The sequence below is a fragment of the Tursiops truncatus genome, chromosome 12 (assembly GCF_011762595.2).
Source record: "Tursiops truncatus isolate mTurTru1 chromosome 12, mTurTru1.mat.Y, whole genome shotgun sequence".
Classification (NCBI taxonomy): domain Eukaryota; kingdom Metazoa; phylum Chordata; class Mammalia; order Artiodactyla; family Delphinidae; genus Tursiops; species Tursiops truncatus.
The window spans coordinates 29,283,025-29,305,115 of NC_047045.1; the positions used below are offsets into that span (position 1 = coordinate 29,283,025).

Here is a 22,091-nt window from a genome sequence, read left to right on the forward strand (position 1 = left end):
TAGTGAACCCAACCCTGCAGAGCTTGGGTCCATGTTCATATTCTCCATTTGTCTGTCCATCTTCAGGTCTTTCTCCCTGATTGTAACTGTCTGACTCTTTCCTTAACAGCCACAGAAAAGCATAATGATCACAAACAGGCTTGGCACTAGACAGACCTGCATTTGAATCTTGGCTCTATTTTCCTGACTGCATGAGTTTGGGGTAATTCTCTTAAATTTTCTGGTAATCAGTTTCCTCATCTATAAAATGGGAATAATACTACTACTCACCAGAGAGGGTTGCTGTGAGACATAATCCATGTGAAGGTGTAGGACTTGGCATATAGCAAGAATTCAAAAACTGTTAGTTCTTCTTTTGTATAACAAAAATATTAATAACATATGAAACATTTGAATAGTAATAACTTCAGGTTTGGTTCGTACTTTATAGTTTAGAAATTAGTTTTTTCAGATATATTATTTCATTAATATGTCTGGCAACCCTCTGTAGAATTTTATCCATGTTAGACAGATTTCAGAAGGTGCATTTAGCTGCCTGTTATCTTTTAAGTGGTGGGTATAGGAAGTACATGAAGTGCTCTTCTTTGGAGAGCAGTTTCTTATTGTCAGTCTTTGCTCTTGCAGGCACAACTCTGTCCTTTTACCCCAAGAGGCTCCCCTTTTGCCAGCTTCTGTCCCTAAACTTTAGTGCACAGCATGCCCTTCTGAATCTCATTTCTGTTGGATGTGACACTGTTAGCAGGTAGGCAGGTATGGGAGGCAGAATTGTATGATTCCTAGGGACCCTGAGCACAGAACCCAGGTGAGCCTGCCTGGACTTCTGACCTACAGAACCATGAGGTAATAAACGGATATTGTTTAAAGCCTCTACGTTTGTGGTGACTAGTTATGCAGCAGTAGAAAATGAATATGGCAGGTAGTGTGAAAGTAAGGTTGGGGATGAAGCGGGTGGTGGAGGACCCAGGCAGCCATAAAGCCTGGGGAATATGTGCCCTCCCCAAACCTGCAAACCCAGGAGAGCCCAACGATTGCATCCTCTCCCCCAGATCTCACTCAACATGTCAAGTGCCTGACAACACACCAAAGCACTGTATGAAGCACCGGGGATAAAGTCAAGGTCAGATTCTTGTGACCAGGGGTGACAGTATTGTGATGCAGTGTTATCACATGAGACTAGTAACAGAAAGAACGTACTATGAACCAAAGGCACAAGAGGGTAGGGGTAAGCGTACATGAAGTTACACAGAGGTTTTGCCAGTAAAAGGGAGAAATCACGACTCATACATTATATAAAAACACGAGTCAATGATTTGTTTAACTCATGAATGAGGGAACCGGCAAGATTTACAACCAGTTCAAAGAATCAACATACATGCCATCAGGGATTTAAAAAAAAAAGGAAGAGGGATGTTAGGAAGAAAGAGGCAGGGCAGGGAGAATGGGATGAAGCTGTTGTTGAGGTTTTGAAATGATGGAATACAGAGTTTGGTCTTTATTCTCTATGTGTGACGGTCTCTTGAATGGAAGTTAGAGAGTCATAGACCTGTTTTAGAAAGATGATTGACATCTACATAAAGGATGGCTTGGAAGAGAGAGTGAGACCAGGTAAGATGCTGTTACTCTTGTCCATATGGGAGGTAAGATGTTTTTGGTCCAGTTTTCTTAGGGACACCTATTTAATGAGGGATCTTTGGAAGGGCACTGTTTACATATATCTGCCCCTTAAGCTGGATGAATAGATAGTGGGATTTGGGATTCAGAGGCTGGAGCATGAAATGTAGTCAGCTATTTTCATATTCTCATGCCACTCTTGGTATAGTTAATCTTTTATAGAGCTTTTGATTGAAGAGAAGCTCAGAATGTACCGGTGTGATCCTGTTGACTTTCAGGTTCCCAACCCATGGCCACAGGCAAAGTAACACCTATACTTCCAGAGAAAGCTAAAAGTATCAGGTCTGTGTACAGATCTCAATAGTATGATCTAATAAGCTAGTACAGAGGTTTCTGTTTCTGTCAAAAACATTCATGGGGCTTCCCTGGTGGCGCAGTGGTTGAGTCCGCCTGCCGATGCAGGGGACACGGGTTTGTGCCCCGGTCTGGGAAGATCCCACATGCCGCGGAGCGGCTAGGCCCGTGAGCCATGGCCGCTGAGCCTGTGCTCACGGACAGGCGTCCGGAGCCTGTGCTCCGCAACAGGAGAGACCCCAGCAGTGAGAGCCCCGCGTACCCAAAAAAAAAAAAAAAAAAAAAAAATCATGTACCTAGCTATATTTTGATAAGGAGTTTGACTATGTTTACTGTAAGAAATTGTAAATGTTTATGCAAGTAAGTGGTAATCTTGTTATTTAGCAGTGTAGCTTTATTAGAAAACTAGTGGTAGCCCTTTTAAAAATAACTTTTGATTATGAAATTTCAAACACAAATCAATGTGCAGAGTTAGTATAGTGAATCACCATGTACCCATCACTCAGAATCAATCATTATCAGTTCATGGCCAATCTAATTTTCTCTCATATACCTTCCCATTTTCCTACCTTCCCTGGATATTTTGAGACAAATCCTATTCATCTTATTCTAAGGGCATCTTGCCCAACAACCATAAGGTAATGGCAGTCTTTTTTAAAAAGCTGTGAGTGAGAATAAGGTGCAGACTTTTGGATGGGTTTACATTTGGTAAATTTGTTAATATTTGCTTTCAGTGAACTTGAGCAATAACGTCATAGTATGGCTGTTAAACACTTCATGCACAAGAAGGTCTTGGAATTGTGTCTCAACCTCTCTGCACTCCTCACTGTCCACAGGCTTCCCTTTCACTGGTCTTCCTCCCTCCAAAAGGCTCTAGAGTTGGCTGTTCATCAGGAGAGTGATTCTGTAATCTCAGGATGCCAAAACTGAACACACCCAGCTCATTTCTGTATCAATTTGATGTGAATATGTATTGTAAAGTGAATATGGTTACTTATATGAATAATACAAGGTACAGCTCTATTTTAAATATCTTTTAAAAACTACAGGTAGTGCTTTGACATTCTGTATTAGTTTTCTAGGGCTGCCTTAACAAAGTACCACAGACTGGGTGGCTTAAACAGCAGACATTTATTGCCTCGCAGTTCTGAAGGATAGAAATCTGAGGTCAAGGTTTTGGCAGGGTTGGTGCCTTGTGAAGGCTGTGAGAGAGAATCTGTTGTAGGCCTCTGGCCTGGTTTCTGGTGGTTTACTGACAATCCTTGGTGTTCCTTGGCTTGCAAAAGTGCCGATCTCTGCCTACATCTTCACATGGCCTTCTCCTGTGTGCGAGTCTATGTCCAAATCCCCCCTTTTGATGAGAACATCATTCATGTTGGATTAGTGACATTGGTCCCACTCCAGGATGACCTCACCTTAACTAAGTACATCTACAATACAATGACCCCATCTCCAAGTAAGGTCATATTCTGAGATGAGTTAGGGGGACACAGTTCAACACACTACACATTCTTACAGTCGAGAAGTTTTTCTTTATGTCTAACTAAGCAATTCATTTGTTCAAATCAGGTCCCATTTCTTTCCCTCCTAATTAGAGAAAGTAGGCCTGATTCTGCTCCCTACCTGTGGCAGAGAAGGTGAACCCATCTTTCTATCCCATTTTGCTCCCACAAAGGAGCAAGAAGAATGATGAATATAACCTGACAAACATTCATTAGGCCGCCTTCTTTTGGATGAGTTTATTATGTCTTAAAGCAGGATCCAGGCCTGCACATTCTCTTTCCCTTGCACTTCGAGCTGTCATCCTGAAAACAGACCAGCCACGGGTCTGCTCTTCCTCCTGGTGAGGGCAGTTTGGGCCAGCTGCACTGCTAGAAGTTAGAGCTCCTAGGCCCAAGGGTGGCCAGCTCATGCCCTCCCTGATGCATGCCTTCACATCACAGTGTTAGCGGAGGGACTCAGAAGCTCCTGACAGGCACCACGGCTTTGGGGCCTGAGCCTCATGCCTCCCAGTCACACTGCACTGGGGATGGGGGAGGGGTGGTGTTTATCAGGGCCTCTCCTGCCAGTACTGACCCCTGGCCCAGGTGAGTGTGCTTCAGCCTGGGCTTTCTCTCAGATAATGGTGACATCTTACACTTAGGGCTTGGGAGTCAAATGGGCAGATTCAGGGGAGAAGACATAGGATGCCCCCCTTTAGCCTTAAATATGAGCCCTATGCTCAACCTCATGTTTTGCCCCCTTATTGAAGTTTCCTGGGCACTTGATCAAATGTTAGGAAAGCTGGTCTATTGTTTCCCTGTGGCTCTTGTTTTTCTTGTATGCACCTCTGATGCAAGCAATTCAGTGATATGTTAAGTCTGTTGGCATCTTCCCCTTTTTATCCCCCATAATTCACTGCTGGAAAGAAGCAGAATCATTCTCCACCAAGAAGAGCACTACTCTCCAGTATTCAGCCGAAGGTTCCTGCCACTTCCTCATTGGAGCCATTGCTTCCTGTTCTCTGCAGCGAGACTTTCAAACCCCTGACCTCCATTCCTAGCTTTTGATAACTGCCTCTGCTCTTTGATTTGTGATTCCAAGGGGCACTTTCCATGATTCACTGATTTTAGATTCCCACTTAACTCTCACCTCTGAACACTCTGTCTCTGATGCTCTGTGCAGCTTGGGAAAGCCTTTAACTTTGAGAAACTCAGCTGTCAGGCCAGCCCCCCTTCTCTTTAAGCCAGGGCAGAGGGATGTGGAGCCTCTGCTATAGACTTCCATACTGATTCTTTTGACACCAGGAAAAAATAGGTGATAGAGAAGCTATGTCTACACCATATAGAATGACAATGTCCAGTTTCCAGCACTCACGGTTCAGCTGGCAAGAGGGGCAGGCGGACCCACCAACACTGCACTCACAAATGACCATCGATCAAAGTCTTTTCCACACCACTGTTACTCCCATATTCTGAGAGATGATATCAACTTTTTCTAACACCTTCCCACAGTGTTATACCTATACAATATTATTTAGCACCAAACTCATTGATCCACCTGCTTCCTGGACACTTCCTCCCAGGTGTCCTATAGGCCTTTCAGATTTAGTGTTCTGAACCTGAACTTGTTATCTTCCCCCATAAACCTGCTCTTCCATCTGTGTTGTCCATCACAGTGATGGACATCACCACTTCTCCAGTGGTCCAAGGCAGACATGGGGAGTATCTTCAACACTTACCCCTTCTGCACCCCCTTCATCATGCACATTCATCCCCTCTCATCTCTTTCCTGGATTACATGCTCCTTACTGGCTTTTCTCCCTCTGCTTCTGTACTTATACTACGGTGATCCTTTTACAATAAGCCAACTTGTTCATGACCTGGATTAACGATCAAACAAATAAATACTGCTTACCAGGTCCTTTATGATCCAGTCTGTGCTTTTCTCTGTAGCTTTCATAGTTCATCACCCTCCGCTTGAATCTTTAATCAAACAGCTTGTTTTCTTTTCCTGGAACCCATCATGACTTTCCATATGCTATTCCCTTTACTGGAATAGTCTTCTCTCCAACATCCTTTAAAACGTCTAACTCCTACTCTCCCAGTTCTACTCTCACTATAAGACCTTGGGCAACTTTATTTAAGTTAGCTGTGCTTCAGTTTCCTCATTTGTAAAATGGGGATAATAATTATACCTACTTCATGGGTGTCAGAAGACCTAAGTGAAGTAAATGAGTTTAAGACCTTAGGACTTAGACTGAAGCATGGAAGGCACTCAGTAAATGTTAGTTACTACTACTACTACTACTACTACTACTACTACTACTACTTGTTGGATTCAGTTTGTATGTCACTCCATCCAGACCTGGGCAATCTCAGTAAGATGACCCTCATAAATACTTCCAGGAACCAGTCACTCTGCATTGTAATTGCCCGTTCATTTGTCTGTTTTCTCCTCTCCCCACCGCCTACACACACACACACACACACACACACACACACACACACAATTTCCTCCAAGGTAGCCTGTGAGCCTTGGCAGGAACCATAACTGTCATTTTTACTGTGGTGTTCTGTATTCCTAGTACAAGCCCCAACTTTTTGGTTGACTAAAAGAATATGGATGAAACATGATTCCAATGTGGTATTGCTATCCGTTCTGCTAATTCTCCACTTCCTGGACCAGATTTGAAGTGCTTGAGCCCTCATCAAGGGTGGATTTGTGGGTATCTATAACCTTGCTAAGATCAGGAAGTATTATTAACAAAGTATGGCCTTCCTGGTGTGCCCACCCAGCTTAGGTACATCATGACTCCAATTAGCCTTGGCAACACTCTAGCAACTAATAAACTGAATCCTGTATGTCCTACTGGAGAGCAGAAGCTAATTAGACAAGATTGTAATTTATTTGATTTTGGCATTTGTCTGGGAGACCCAGACTAATTGCAGTAGCTATAGCCACTACCTTTGAAATGATGTGGGTCCCAGCCTGCCCATTGATGGTACTCACTTGTAAATTCATACAAACTCAGTGGCATGGCAAATGTGTAATACCTACATCTCCCAGGGGAAAGGTGCTAATTTGTAGTGTTTGTTCATTGCCATGGTGTAAGCAGTCCTACCTTAGTTGATGTCAACCTGATGTTGCAAAATTCTTGAAAATGTAGTAAAAACTTTTTGCAAGCCTTACAAGCTGGCTCCAGTACACCAGTCTGGATGGGTGGGTAGAGGGACTATGTGAACTCTATTTCCATGAATAAATATTCATCGTGACTGGGAAAAAAAATCTGAGAGAACGTGGTGATTTCTGAGACTGGCCTGGCTCAGACGATCTCTAGGCTTTCTCTTGGCATTTGTGCACCTCAGCAAGTAGGGCTGTCATCCTGCAAGCCAGGCCTGATGCTTTCCCTCCCAGGGGGAAGGTGTGGCAGACAGAATAATGAGCCACCCCCCTCCCCCCGACACACAGTGTCCATGTCCTAATCTGTGCAATCTATGAATATGTAACCTCACATGGCAACGGGGAGTTAAGAGGGCAGATGGAATTAAAGCTGGTAATCAATTGACTTTAGAATAGGGAGATTATCCTGGATTATCTATGGGGACCAATGTAATCTCAAGGGTCCGTAAAAGTAGAAGAGAAAGGCAGAAGAAAGAGAAACAGAGGGGTGGCAGCATGAGCAGGAATTGGCCCAGTGTCCCTAGCTTTGAAGATAGAGGAAGGGCCCACAAGTGAAGCACTGTGGACAGCCTCTAGAAGCTGGCAGAGAGGCCAGGAGACAGATTTGCTCCTACTTCCTCCAGGAAGTAACTCAGCCCTGCTGACATCTTGATATCAGCCCAGTGAGACCCATATTGGACTTCCAACCTACAGAACTGTAGTATAATAAGTTTCAAGCAACGCAACGCTATATTTGGGGTAATTTCTTATGGCAGCAATAGGAAACTAATGCAAAGGGGTATCACTATTAAACAGTATCAAGGACCCTCTGCACTTGCTAAGGACTTGCTTAACTTTGACTCCGTATCCTGTGGGCTCCAAATCCTTGGCTCTGCAACCTTAACTATGATTCTGCCTTTGGCCCTTTCATCTTAGTCGTACTCCATCTTGCTGGCATTTGAAACCTGACTTGATAGACTGATTGTCTAACTCCGTGCACCCCTGCCCATTTAGCAGGCACCAGTCTGCTCATGAGGCAGAAGGGGATTTAACTAGTGATAGCCCCAACATTGTTTCTTCCCTTTCCATTTCCTCAGTCCCCTCAGCCACATCCCCAGCACCTAAATCCTGGACAATTACAATAACTCTTCCTCCAACCCATTAGGAAGGTCAGTCCTCCTGAAGAGAAAGAATTAGTATCGGGGCTTCCCTGGCGGCGCAGTGGTTGAGAGTCCGCCTGCCGATGCAGGGGCACGGGTTCGTGCCCCGGTCTGGGAAGATCCCACATGCCGCGGAGCGGCTGGGCCCGTGAGCCATGGCTGCTGGGCCTGCGCGTCCGGAGCCTGTGCTCCGCAACGGGAGAGGCCGCAACAGTGAGAGGCCAGCGTACCGCAAAAAACAAACAAAAAAAAAAGAATTAGTATCACCTGTGCCTCTTGGCTAAAGTACTAACACCTTGGGTTGGGATTCACAACTTCCCATAATTTTGCCCCAATCTACTTTGCTGAAAGTATTTCTCAATATTCCTCTACTGAAGTGTATAGTTCAATCACAATGATACCTAAAGCTGTTTTGCATTTCGCTGCTTCTTAACTCGCATCCAGGCATTCATCTATCCGTTTATCATCTAACAAATATTTACTGATTACTTTTCTAACACCTGTCCTGGGCATGGGAACAAATAAGACCAAAAACAAAAGGGTAAAACTTACAGCCTAATGGAGGATATTGAAATATGCACACAAAAGTTCAGTAACATATGACAGTGAATGATAGGGGTACATGCCAGGTGCCCTGGGAGCTCAGTGGGGGGAGTGGCCTAGCCTTTCTTCTTTGTGATTTCTTCCCCTGTTCAGAAGCAGCTGCACCTTAATGGAAAGGACACTGAGTTTGTGAGCTGGACACCTGGATTTCAGCCCCATTTCTGCAATTAATTCAATTAATTTCTTGATGAATTAGATGAATTGCTGAGTATTTATTCATGAAGAAAAAAATGGGATAGAGAATACTCATAGAATTGTGAGTAGTGAGAGTGAGAATTAAGAGTGCTCTGTAATCTGAAAAGTGTAAAATATATAAGATTCCAGTTTACTTATGAAAGGGATCAGAACATGCCACCCCAAAATATGCCACTTCGGCCTAAGGATTATTTCTTGCTGAAGGCAATTAAGAAGCAGCAAACACAGAAAGAGCTCTTTTCCCTCTATCTGCTCAAATTTCCCTTTGTGAAGGTGTTTCCCCTCCCCTCTCCCATACCAGAAGAATAAGGCTTATCACTGGAGCCAGAAAATCAGCACAGAGATGGGTCTGCACTTACTAAAGTGACCTTTATATTCCACTGGTTTCCCCCAAAATTTACCTTTCCACAATTTACCACACCTAAAACCCAAACCCCCTTCCTTTGTCTTGTCTACAATTTACTGCCCTTTGTTAAAATGTTTTATAAGCCCCCAGGTATAACCAATTCTTTGTGTCGTCACTTCTTTTCTATGAAGACCTCCACATGCATAAAGTTAAAATATTAGCATCAAATAAAGTTTGGGTGCTTTCTCTCCTCTTAATCTGTCTTTTGGAAGTTTAATTCATGGGCCTCAGGCGTATAACAAGTGAGTAGAGGAAAAGTTTTTTTTTTCCCTCCCCTACTCTTATTTAAATAAAACCCATTATTAATGGCCTAGGTCAAATACCATTTTTTTTCCTTCCTTTAAATTTCTTCCCTTAAATTCCTTTAAGTTGCTATTTTTAAGTGCTCATCATAAAGGAACTGCTTTTTCCATAAAACATAAACGTACAACTCAAAGGATAGTTAAGAAATGAACAATCTTGAACCCTTTTTAGAGTAAAAAAACATAACCAGAACTTCAGGAGCCCCGTGTGTACTTCATATAAGCACTTTTCATGAGCTGCCCAATACTGTTGTACTTAATTGTAAGGATTTTGAAGACAGGTATATTAGCCAAGATTCTTATGTTGGAAATGATAAAGACCCAAATTAACCTAGCTTAAACAGCAGACGAAAATTGATTGCACATAAAATCAAATGGTAGGAAGTATGAGAATGGAGCTGGATTTGGGATGACCTAGGATGAAAGCGCTCACTTTCTCTTCTCTCCTTGCTTTCCTTCCTCTCTGCAGGAGAGCTTCACTGTCTCAAGATGGTTCCCCCAGAGCCTCTTGCCTTATAACCTTCAGACCAGAAAAGAGATTCTCTTTCCTTAGCTTGAATTAAAAAGAAAAACCTGCTGGGGAAGGCCTATTGTCTGGCTCACCTGAGTTACAGTCCCACCCCCTGATATCAAGGGAGTGGGGTCTGTTACCAGCAGAAGCTTGGGGCCAGAGAGAGGTGTGGTAACAGAAAACAATAGCCATGACAGAGGGACTGTATCTTGTTCAGTGCCCCAAATGATCATTACATTCTCTAAAGAGGAAGCAATTCTACCTTTAATGTTGCAGGAGTCCTATCATCCTAAGGGAAGGCAAAGAGGAGCATGTTTAGTTTAAAGATACCAGAGGACTGGTGATTTTTGAGGATGGAACAACTTTGTTCCTCAGATTGTCCCTTAGGCCACTGAGCTCAGGTCTCAGTCCAGAGAAGGGTCTTTGTGCCCCAGCACTAATGGCATTTGGGTCCAGATATTGCTTGTGTGTGGGGCTGTCCTGTGCACTGCAGAACGTTTAGCAGCATCCCTAGATCTACCCTCTAGATGCCAGTAGCACCCTCCTTTTCCAGTCATGAAAAACAATACTGTCTCCAGACATTATGCCCCTGGGAGGCAAGATTGCCTTTGTTCTGGAAGAAAGGAGGTATTAAGAAAAAAAAGTAAGTAAAAGGACAAGAGCTGAGGTCCAAGGCATGAGTGGAGGCAGCACTTACTGCGTCTGCAGCAAAAAGCCTGCCTCTTCTGCTACCAAAGATGTGTCGGGTGAGTCGTCAGAGATCCTGGGGAAAATACTTCTGAGACAACTTGAAGTGGAGCTGCTGTTCTGTTAGGCAACAGGCTGAAGCTGGAAAAATATTTTTATTTTTGACAGCTACACGACCTATTTTACCTTTAGGCTGATGTGACCTGGGAAACATTAGCAAAGTTTGAATAAAAAGATGATTTTAATGAATGAAGTTAATTTTTTTTCTTAATGGCATGCTTGAATTCATACATTACTGCTGTGAGATTAGAATTTTAGAAGCATGAGGAACATTCATCTACATTATACTACTGTAAGATAGTGATGAACTTTCTGTGAAAATTGATCCCACACAGATAGTTCTAAGATTAGAAACCAACATTCTGATGTATCATCAAGTGTTCAATTTAAATTCCATGATAGGTGGCCTAAACATAAGAGAGAGAATTTTCTAAATAGGGTCCCTGAGATGTAATCCTTACATTTAATAGGTTACTCATTACTTTTAAAAGAATTTATATCATTGGAAAGAGCTTCCATTAATTTGTTTCAAAATAATTCTGAGGGACTTCCCTGGTGACCCAGTGGGTAAAACTCTGTGCTCCCAATGCCGGGGGTCCGGGTTTGGTCCCTGATCGTGGAACTAGATCCTGCATGCATGCCGCACCTAAGAGTTTGCATGCTGCAACTAAAAGATCCCACGTGCTGCAATGAAGATCCTGCGTGCCGCAGCTGAGACCCAGCGCAGCCTAAATAAATAAATAAATAATATATATTTTTTTGCGGTATGCGGGCCTCTCACTGTTGTGGCCTCTCCCGTTGCGGAGCACAGGCTCCGGATGCGCAGGCTCAGCGGCCATGGCTCACGGGCCCAGCCGCTCCGCAGCATGTGGGATCTTCCCGGACCGGGGCACTAACCCGTGTCCCCTGCATCAGCAGGCGGACTCTCAACCACTGTGCCACCAGGGAAGCCCTAAATAAATATTTTTAAAAACTCTCAAATCATGTTGAAATAGGGAAATAAAATAGTGTGAAAGGGCAGTGGAATCAGGTAAATATTTAAAAAAATAATAATTCTGATTCTGCCTGAAATATGTTTTGAAACAGTTAAAGGGCAGCAGAGGCGATAATAAAAGGAAATGAAATTCTTTAGTCATGTCTCCATTTAAAAGTTGGCGGTAATGAGCAGTTATTGTTTGTGCTTGCACAGCATCCCTTGCCTTTTATTGAGGTAAGAGAACTTCACTGCTTTCCTTTTGGGAACTACTTCTTTCCCATTCCACTCCGTACGGTCAAACCCATCCCCACCACAGCCTCTCCACCACAAACCACATAGTGATGGGCTTAGGACCTGGACTGGGCCAATTAGTCTCTCCTGGGAATTTGAATCTTGGATGGAATGACATTATTTGGGTTTCTCGTCTTTCAAAGCTTGGCCATTTGGATTTTCCCTGCCAGTCCTTCTATTTGCTGAGTCACCAGTATCCTTCCAATAAAGTGCATTCTTGCTTAAGTGATCCAGAATCAGTGTCTGCAACTTATAACAGAATCCAAAGAACTGTGACTGATACAGGAGACTCTGAGCAAAATATGGTGACTGGTTTGTCACTATGGCTATAAGAGAAAGGGAGAGGGTCAGGAAAGAGTACGGAAACAGAGTTGAAAGGGAGAAATCTTGGAGAAATATGTTCACCAAGTATTGGAAATATACAGTTGATTTATATATGTTTGTTTGTTTTTAATCTTCTATCCATACCAGGCTTATATGCAGGTATAGTTATGTAGTTGGCCAGTGTGGCCTGATTAATGTCAGGATTCCCTGACAGCTTGATATTCACCCATTTCCACCGGAGCCAGTAAAATGGAAAAACATTCTATTACATACACATCTCCCTTCTTCCCTCCCTCTCTTCCTCTGCTTTTACACAAACTAGATCATATTATCCCTATTGATCTTCAACTTGCTTTTTTACACTTAGTGATATATCTTTGACATCAGTGTGTAAAGATCTAGTAAGTTTTTTTTTTAGTGGCCACTTAGTATCCTAATAATTTGACTTGTCCCCAAATGATGGACTCTAGTTCTCTCCACCCCACTCCCTCCCTCTCCTTCTCTCTTTTTTCCCTCTCCCTCTCCCTCTTTCTTTTGGATATGACCAAGCTATCATGAACATTCTTTTACATAATTTTTTGCACTTTTTTAAAAATTAATTTTTATTGGAGTATAGTTGATTTACAAATGTTGTGTTAGTTTCTGCTGTACAGCAAAGTGAATCAGTTATACATATACATATATCTACTCTTTTTTAGATTCTTTTCCCATATAGGTCATTACAGAGTACTGAGTAGAGTTCCTTGTGCTATACAGTAGGCTCTTATTAGTTATACATTTTTGAAAAGATTTTATATTTATTTATTTATTCTGGCTGAGCTGGGTCTTAGTTGTGGCATGCAGGATCTTTGTTGTGGCATGCAACATCTTTTAGTTGTGGCATGCGGACTTCTTAGTTTCGGCATGCAAACTCTTAGTTTCGGCATGCGAACTCTTATATGCGGCAGGCATGCGGGATCTAGTTCTCTGACCAGGGATCGAACCCGGGCCCCCTGCATTGGGAGCATGGAGTCTTACCTACTGGACCGCCAGGGAAGTCCCTAGTTATCTATTTTATATACAGTAGTGCGTATATGTCAATCCCAATCTCCCAATTGATCCCTCCCCGCCTTCGCCCTTGATAATCATAAGCTTGTTTTCTACATCTGTGACTCTATTTCTGTTTTGTAAATAAGTTCATTTGTACCATTTTTTTTTAGATTCCACATATAAGCGATATCATATGATATTTGTCTTTGACTTACTTCACTCAGTATGACTATCTCTAGGTCTATCCATGTTGCTGCAGATGGCATTATTTTGTTCCTTTTTATGGCTGAGTAATATTCCATTGTATATATATGTGCCACATCTTCTTTATCCATTCATCTGTTGATGGAACATTTAGGTTGTTTCCATGTCCTGGTTATTGTAAATAGTGCTGCAATGAACACTGGGGTGCATGTATCTTTTTGAATTATGGTTTTCTCAGGGTATATGCCCAGTAGTGGGATTGCTGGGTCATATGGTAGCTCTATTTGTAGTTTTTTAAGGAACCTCCATACTGTTCTCCACAGTGGCTGTATCAATTTACATTCCCACCAACAGTGCAAGAGGGTTCCCTTTTCTCAGCACTCTCTCCAGCATTTATTGTTTGTAGATTTTTTGATGATGGCTATTCTGACCAGTGTGAGGTGATACCTCATTATAGTTTTGATTTTCATTTCTCTAATGATTAGTGATGTTGAGCATCTTTCCACGTGCCTATTGGCCATCTGTATGTTTTCTTTGGAGAAATGTCTATTTAGAACTTCTGCCCATTGTTCGATTTGGTTTTGTTTTTTGTGAGAGGTAACTGCTAGAGGAGGTCATCGAGAGGATGTGACCACTGGTTAACCCCTGAGATGGACCCAGGCAACTGAAGGCTCCTCACCCCCTCCCTCATCCTTGGAATATATGTTCTGCTGACCTTTCCCACAGTGGTTGCTGTTCCAAGGACATAGTCTTGAGAGAATAAAGTGTTGATGAGACTGTCTGGATGACATATGTGGCTGAACCCCGTTAAGGCCTCTATATAAACTTTGAAGATTCTGGAGGGCAGGTGCAGAGATCTACTCTTGTGTAAGTTCCCTTGCTTATTAAACCACCCACCTGCCAGTCTGGAGTGGAATGCCTCTTTCTTCTGTCTCTCCTTGCCCTCTATGTATAAGGGCCAGTTTGCAAATCAACAGTAACCCTAGAAGTGGAATTGCTGTACAAAGAGGAATGTGCATTTTTATTTTAAAAGTGTAAATACTGACAAGTTGTCATCCAAAGTGTTTGTAACCACTTGTATTCTCATTAATTCTTATTTACCCATATTCTAATGCTGGGTATTATAATCTTTTTACAACTTTGCCAATCTGATACATGAAAAAATTCAATTTATTGAAAAAGTTGCCTTACCCTAATAAAGACTAAGAATCTCTTTTGTATTTTGCTTGTACGTATTAGTAGAGCAATTAAAACATTCTGTCTTGTGGGTAAGGACTATTTTCTATTCAGTACAGTAAATATTTTCTAAGCATCCATTATGTGTCTACTTGATTAGACTGAATTAGACAGAAAACAACATAAACAACAACAGTGTTCGGTACCACATAATGTGACAGAGAATCTAAACATCAAAAATATTACTGGTAAAAGATCTTCCCATGGCATTACTAGTTTTTTTTTTTTCGGTACGCGGGCCTCTCACTGTTGTGGCCTCTCCCGTTGCGGAGCACAGGCTCCGGACGCGCAGGCTCAGCGGCTATGGCTCACGGGCCCAGCCGCTCCGCGGCATGTGGGGTCTTCCCGGACCGGGGCCCTGCATCGACAGGCGGACTCTCAACCGCTGCGCCACCAGGGAAGCCCGGCATTACTAGTTTTGAGTGACACTAGCTCCTGATGAGCAGAATGAATTAGCTACAAAATGTACCCTACAGGTAATTGAATAAATTGAGGTGTTAGCTAGAGGTATTTTGTATTTTCCACTTGAAAACTGGAGAATATCAGCCAAAAAAAATCAATTTTGGTTTTGTCATAATTAATAATGATCCGTTTTCTCTGGAAGTTCAGTAATTAGAAATTTGGCTCCGCGATTCCTTAACGTCACTACTGGTTTGTGACAGAAAACCATGACACTGGCATTAAGAAGGATGCTTAACTCCTCATTTGATATGGGACAAGGCAGCTATGACAGGTGTTTGTTCTGGAATTGAAGCTTATCTCTCATATCACTAGACTGAAACAGGGAAAATGTCTATTTATTGACAACTGAAGCCCTGCACTGATCAAACTGTGCAACACATTCTAAGAGCTCAAAAAAAATGGTTTTTGTTGAACAAATAACTAGTATTCCAAAGCATAGCTTTTGTGAAGCATTGTTTTAAACTATTTTCTTAACAAAGAGACCATATACAATGGTGCCCAAGAGAGAAATAGTGCCTAAAATCTACTTGCTCCTCTACTAACAGTATATTGGAAAACAGCTTGGGTTGAATTTTTATGGCTATCTAACAAATACGGAGTCTTTTATTTCAGAGAAATAAAAGGCTTTCTTTTTTGTTTTTTTTTTTTTTGCAGTACGCGGGCCTCTCACTGTTGTGGCCTCTCCTGTTGCGGAGCACGGGCTCCGGACACGCAGGCTCAGCGGCCATGGCTCATGGGCCTAGCCGCTCAGCAGCATGTGGGATCTTCCCAGACCAGGGCACGAACCCGTGTCCCTTGCATCGGCAGGCAGACTCTCAACCACTGCACCACCAGGGAAGCCCAAGTCTTTCTTAATTAAAATAAAACTATGCTTTAAATCAATCTTAAGGAGTCATACAGGGAAAAAATTGCCTCTCTGAACTAGACATTTTACTAGACATTTAATGTATATTTTCTTATGTAATCCTCAGTATCTATGTGTCAGCAATATTTATTGAGCCCCTAATATGTGACAGGCATTGTGCTAGCTTGTAGGAATACAATGATGAACAAGACAGACCCAGCTTGGGCAGTAAGAAATCCTTCCATAGTCACACAGTTGGTGAGTTGGTGGCATATTTTTTTCTGTGTAAATACTGTTATTTTCTTTGCTTTTCTATTTGTTTTTGATAAATAGCTTCTGTTTATTCTAAACAAACAGATAATCTAATCCTTATAGATGGGGTTTAAAGTTTTAAGTACTTCACTTTAGTGACAAATACTTTATGAATCTTAAGGGAATGTTTTATTTATTGACACCAAGTCATTGTCAGTATTTTGGGTTCAAACATTCTTCGACATTTGATCTTCTGGTATAAAACAACACCTAATAAAAATATAAAACTGCTTATGAAAAATTCTAGAAAATGACACTGCACTTAATGTTTGTAGTCAGGTATTTGTCATTCTTTTCCCTGTGCCTATCTTGGTGTCCAGACTTCTAGACAAGTAGGACCGAGGGTCTAAAGTCCAAATACCAAGACCATGGGAATGAAGCACTGAAAGCCAGATGGGCCCTAAGGGAGTGGGTGAGGGGGGGACAGGGCCAGAAAACTTGTGGGTCTGAAAGTGGAAAACATGCTGAACTACTGATTTGAGACTAATGAGAATGTTAGGGACACCTGAAATAGATCAGGGCACTGTTCCTAGCCCAACTGTGGAAGAACACACCTGCAAGAGAAGGGACTTGACATTCTGTGAAATTCCATCTTCCTAGTACTTTAAACCCCGAACTCCTACAAAACACAGCTTACTCCAATTTAGAGTTTCATTTCATGTTTACCAGGTTGCATAACTCCACATCGGACCAAGGTTTTCAATTCAAAAGTGAAATATGTAATATTTTCACCTATCAAAATTATTCACTTTGCTTAGGTTTGCGTTTCTAAGGATGTTTTACACGGGAATGACAGGAATGACCCGCAAGTGACACGAGTGGGCCAGGCCCCGAAATTTAATGGTGGTATTCTGGGGTTGTTGTCTGTTTGCAGTTTTGATGCTGAGTTAGCTGCAACCAAATACTCTTCCTCATTCCTCAGATTCAGGGCTTCCATCATCCATCCCTGGAGATCCCTTGTCATTTCTTAAGGTTACCAGAAAGCCGTTTTCGACAGTACCAGAAAGTATGCTATCCTAAGGAGGGCCACGACATCGGTCCTGTAAAGGGGCCACTAAGAATAGGAGCAATTTGAACTTTACAAGTTATTTGGGTCGGGGGAGGGAAGCAGAGAGCCAGAGCCCGCCGTCACACCAAATTAGGGTCACGGCGTCTGTTCCCGCAGGTCGCTCTCCAGCCCTGGGAGGCAGTCTGGGAACAGGCGGGCTGGGTCCCAGGATCTCGGTCGTCACAGGAGGAGCCGCAGCTGAGGCTGCAGGCGGTGCAAGCGATCCAGCGGCCAGCAGCGCAAGTGCCGGAGAGCAAAAGACGACCGTCGTGGAGGAGGCCGACTTCCGGGGAGAGCGGGCGCGCGCGCTGGCGCGCCGTCGGGAGCGGGACGGGGGTGTCCGGCGTGCGCGCCTCCCAGGCGGCGGGGGCGGGGATGGGACGCGCGCGCTCGCCGGCGGAGGGGGCGGGGTGTGCGTGCGCGCTGGCTCGCCGGAGGCGGGAGGGGGCGGAGCCCTTCGCTGTGTGAGCCCGCGCGGTTCCGGCGAGGTGCGTGTCCTGGCTGACGCTGTTGCCTAGAGCAGAGCGAGCTGGACGCGCCACCCGCGGGGCTGGCAGCTGCTTTCATTTACTAGGAGACACTGTTTCCCTGCGGGAGAGTCCGGGAGCGCGCAGACACACACACGCTCACTGATACACTCTCGCACACACGTTCACGGACACACACATACACACGCGCACACACGCGCTAGCGCGCTCGCTCTTCACAACTGCATCCCCAAACCGGCAGAGAGAAGCTACTGCGGTTTCTCTTAACCTCCGCGTCGTCGGGCGAAGCAGGGCCATTGTGCATCAGGGAAAGCCCGGTGCCTGCGCTGCCGCCTCGGGTACGTAACCCCGGAGACCGCTCACCCCCTCGGGTAAGCTAGTCTCTCTCTCCTTGTAACCTGTTCGCGGTTGGTGCCTGCAGACCGGAGGGAGAGGGTGGGAGGCTGCTGGTGAGCCAGTGGGGGCGAGACCGGAGTTGAAATTTCAGGGGCATGCAGCCTCTAGCAGCGTCGTCTAGCGGGAGCAGTTACTATTCCCGGTTACTTATTCTACCCAGCCCTGGAGTTGCTCCCCCTTTTCTCCCCTTCCTCGTAGCCCAAGATGTACTTTGCTCCTTGGTTGCCAAGGAGACTTGCTTAAACATCAGCCTTGGGGCGTCTGTTGAAAGAACTGGTTTCTTAAATGATGCTGTTATTTATCTTGATTTTTAAAAGTGAAATGCACACTGAGGACCTTGTGGTAATTTGGCATTCGTTAATCTGTATTCAGGCGACGGTTTCATTCAACTTCAAGAAAAGCGGTAATTGCACTGTATGGAGTGCTTTAAAAAGGATTCGTCAGATGGATTTTTCAACGGATTGAGTCTTGAATCATAAATTACTCCCATTTTGGTGATCTTATAAAGAACGCTGATTCCAATTAAAATCCCTTCTTCCCCTCTCTTTCCACAGTATATTTTGCAGTTCACTCAGGCGCGATTGTCTTAACATTAAAAGCAGAAGATGAATTAATTATGGTTCCCCACAGAAGGATGATCTTCTGTTGTAAAATGACCAGAACAGGAATACATATGTGAATTCCTAACGTAAGGAGATAGCTTTCATAGCATACATCTTTGTTAACATTTCTGTATCCACTGCATCACTCTTTGAGTGCAGTTTTTTGCACCTCTGCCCATTTCTGAGAAGATTCTGTCTTCTTTCAAGTCTCTTATTGATTTTTGATGTATATCTATATGTAGGTAGATATAGATATAAAATGTGTGCCATAGCTTAATACACCAGATTCTAAGCTTTTAGAGCTTATATTAAAATGCAGAGAGGAAGGAAGCCCAGCTTTCTAGATCCTGTTGGTTTTTTTCTGATAGATTGGATCCTTTACTGGAGCGCTGTTGAGGCCCAAGAGGAGGTCTGTCTCACAGGAACCCCTAGGAACTGGGCTGTCAGTTTCACCTTTAGGCCTCAGGCACCTGATGGGTGAACTTATCACACAGCACTTGGAGAGATCTGCAGTCCAGTAATTACACTCTGCACTAACTTCATACCTTCATTACAAACAGAAATGGCCTAGTAAAGACCCACTGGCATTCAACAGTTCATTTTGTTTTCCTTTGATATTTGTTCCTTTTTTCTACCTTTTATTAAGTGAGGTCAGGAAATATATCAAATTGTTTTTATTTAGATTTTAAACTGTGTCATACAGAGTGTAATTATAGGAGGAAGAAGGGAAGCGATCATAACTGAGGTAGGTGGAGGGGATTTGTGCTACTGACGGTGGGCAGGTGCTGTGAAATGAATAAGATGACAAACATTTTATATTCCAGTTTACAAAGTACTTTCTGTACACTTCTTTTTAATCCCCATAACAACTTTGTGAGGTTAAGGAAGTATCTTCAGTTTAAAGCTGAGGGACCTAGACTCAGAGCTTGCTCAAGGTCACAGAGCTAGTGAATGGGAAAGCCCTTTTTGGATCCAGGCTCTTTGCCTTTTAAAAAATCCTGTGTCTGCTTGTCCAGTGTGTGCAGGGGTCTGACAGGCAAGGTAAGGGACTGGAGCAGGCCCAGTGGGAAACACGTGGGAGAGAGGTGGTGTGGATTATGGCTGGAACATGCAAACCACTGTAAAGGGGCAGCTCCTACTTGCCTGTTGCTGGTTGTTGCCACCCTGGCTTTAAAAGGTTCTCTTTTTTTCAAGAAAAAAAGAAACTTCCAGATTTTTAAATTTGAAGTGTCTTTAATTTAAAAAACTGTAAGGACCACATTAAAAATGTATCGGGGCCACGAGTGGCCTGGGGCCTACCAGTTTGCAATCCATAACTAGTGAGGTCTCATTCAATTCTAAACTGTTTTTCTCTAACAATACTGATGTAAACAAATACATCCATCATTATGAGAGTGATTGGGAGTTTTCTGATTTTGATATTAAAATCTCTAACAGACATGCTCAACATCCAATAAACAGGTCCAGGTTTGTTCCTGAGGGTTCCTAGGTCTCTTTCTCACATCTCAGAGAAAATGAAAGAGCATGAAGTGCTCCAAAAGCGGAATTTTTGAATCTGGTGAAGCAAAAGCATTTATAGTTTAAAACTTTTCATGCTCGTAACAATTTGTTCTGCGCATAGGACTAAGAAGTGTAGGAAAAGTCAGTCGGGTACCTATCATTGCAGAAAGAGGTAGAATAGAAAGTTGGTCAGAAAAAAGGAGCATCCTGAACCTTTCAATGAAAAGTTCCTATTAAGGCTTTAGGTAATTAGTTAAAACCTACCACAGAATAGAAACAAAAATGTAACTGGAAACTCAAAGGGACGTTCGATTCCAGGACCCTGGCAGAGAAAATACTCTACTCCTTAAGTAATCTTGTAATGAAGCAAATATTTTTGAGAGGCTGCCACTTTCTCATATGTCTACTAAACTACAAAGACGTCAGTAGACTTCACTGAAGCAGAGCTGGTGGTCAGAAAGGAGTGTTATTTTATTTACATCATTTCTTTTGTGGATCCAAATAGGTCTCATTAAAAAAGAAAGAACCAACACTTGGACAGTCCCTTCTAATAGTTCTGTTATTCTAAAATCATCCTCTGGAAGGAGGCTTTAGTGATAAATAAGTAAATTTCAGTTTTCAATTCCTGGAAATGTGTCGCACATCTAATAAAAGAGCCATGAAGATGTTAGTCAATACTAATATAACAAAGTCCTGGCTGGGTGTTGTGGAGATAACATCTCTACCCTTAAGGATTCAAAGCAAACAAACATATTGCTCCTGGCAGCTTCTACTTTTCCAGCCCCTTCTACCTGCAAACTGCTTTCCATATTGTCTTCACAACATCCCTATAAAGTGAGCATGTTATTTCCATTTGACAGATGAAGAATCCAAGATTACGTGATGTTAAACTGGACCAGTGAAAGAAAACTTTAAACCTCAGCAGCTCTTCTCACTTCATACCCACTCTTCTCTGTCAGTTACCTAGTGGAGGTTATAGACATGTATATAATTGTGATTTTGAGGCAGTTGTGTGTTAAATGCTACGACAGAGATACAAAATCCCACAGAAACACAGATACAAGAAAAAAATTAAAAAAATATTCTGACTGTGGAGGTCAGGTAAATCCTGTGTAGGAGTATTAATGCTGGACCTCGATCGAAAGATGGAAGGTTCTGCCAGACAGTCAGTTGGAACTGTGAGCTGAGAGGATAATGTACATGATCTCTTATATTGATGAGTTCATCATTGTAGCTGAAGGGATGACACAGGCTGTGGGAATGATCTCCAATTGGAGTGCAGCAAGAAGAAGGAACTGGGGATGTAGGGAGGGGGTGGAGGAAGACAAGTTGGTGGAGGAGACCAAGAGGGCAGTTGTAGACATAGAGGAGAATCCAGAGAGTGTAGTGCTGATTCTTCTAAAAGACTGAACATAAGGCAAAGGATGAACCAAGTATTAAGTTCTCTATACAGAGTCTGGTACACAATAAATACCCATTAACTGTTATGGCGTGTCTGTATTCTTAACATCTAACAACTGGCACATAATTTCCTCTCGTGTTATCACTTTTCTGTGGAAAGAAAGCATGTATAGATATTTTACATGAATGCAATTAGAGTGGACAAATACCTGGATTTTTAGCAATGGGAAAGAGATTGTGAAAATTAGATGAGAAAAGAACATATCAGTGTAAACATTTTCTTTTCGTAGGGTCACAGGCTTGGAGGTTAGGGAGGCTCTTGCAGATAGAGATTTTAATGTTAGATACACCTTTGACGAAGTCTCTTATCTGTGGGATAAGTGAGGAGATATGTATGCTGTGTGTTAGCTGTTTGGAAATCTACACTCACACCCAGAGAGAAGCCTTT

General features: G+C 43.0%; 1 protein-coding gene across 5 annotated transcripts in view; it reads left to right on the plus strand.

The window, feature by feature from the left end:
• Positions 1-22,091, plus strand: part of KLHL32 (kelch like family member 32) — a 269,853-nt gene that overhangs the window by 17,298 nt on the left and 230,464 nt on the right. Inside the window, exon 1 of one of the 5 annotated variants that reach the window (XM_073789447.1) lies at positions 17,768-18,082. The exons of the other annotated variants lie outside the window; for them this stretch is intronic. The gene's annotated coding sequence lies outside the window, so the exon portion shown is untranslated. Of the gene's footprint in view, positions 1-17,767; positions 18,083-22,091 lie in introns of those variants that run through there. 5 annotated transcript variants of the gene reach the window in all.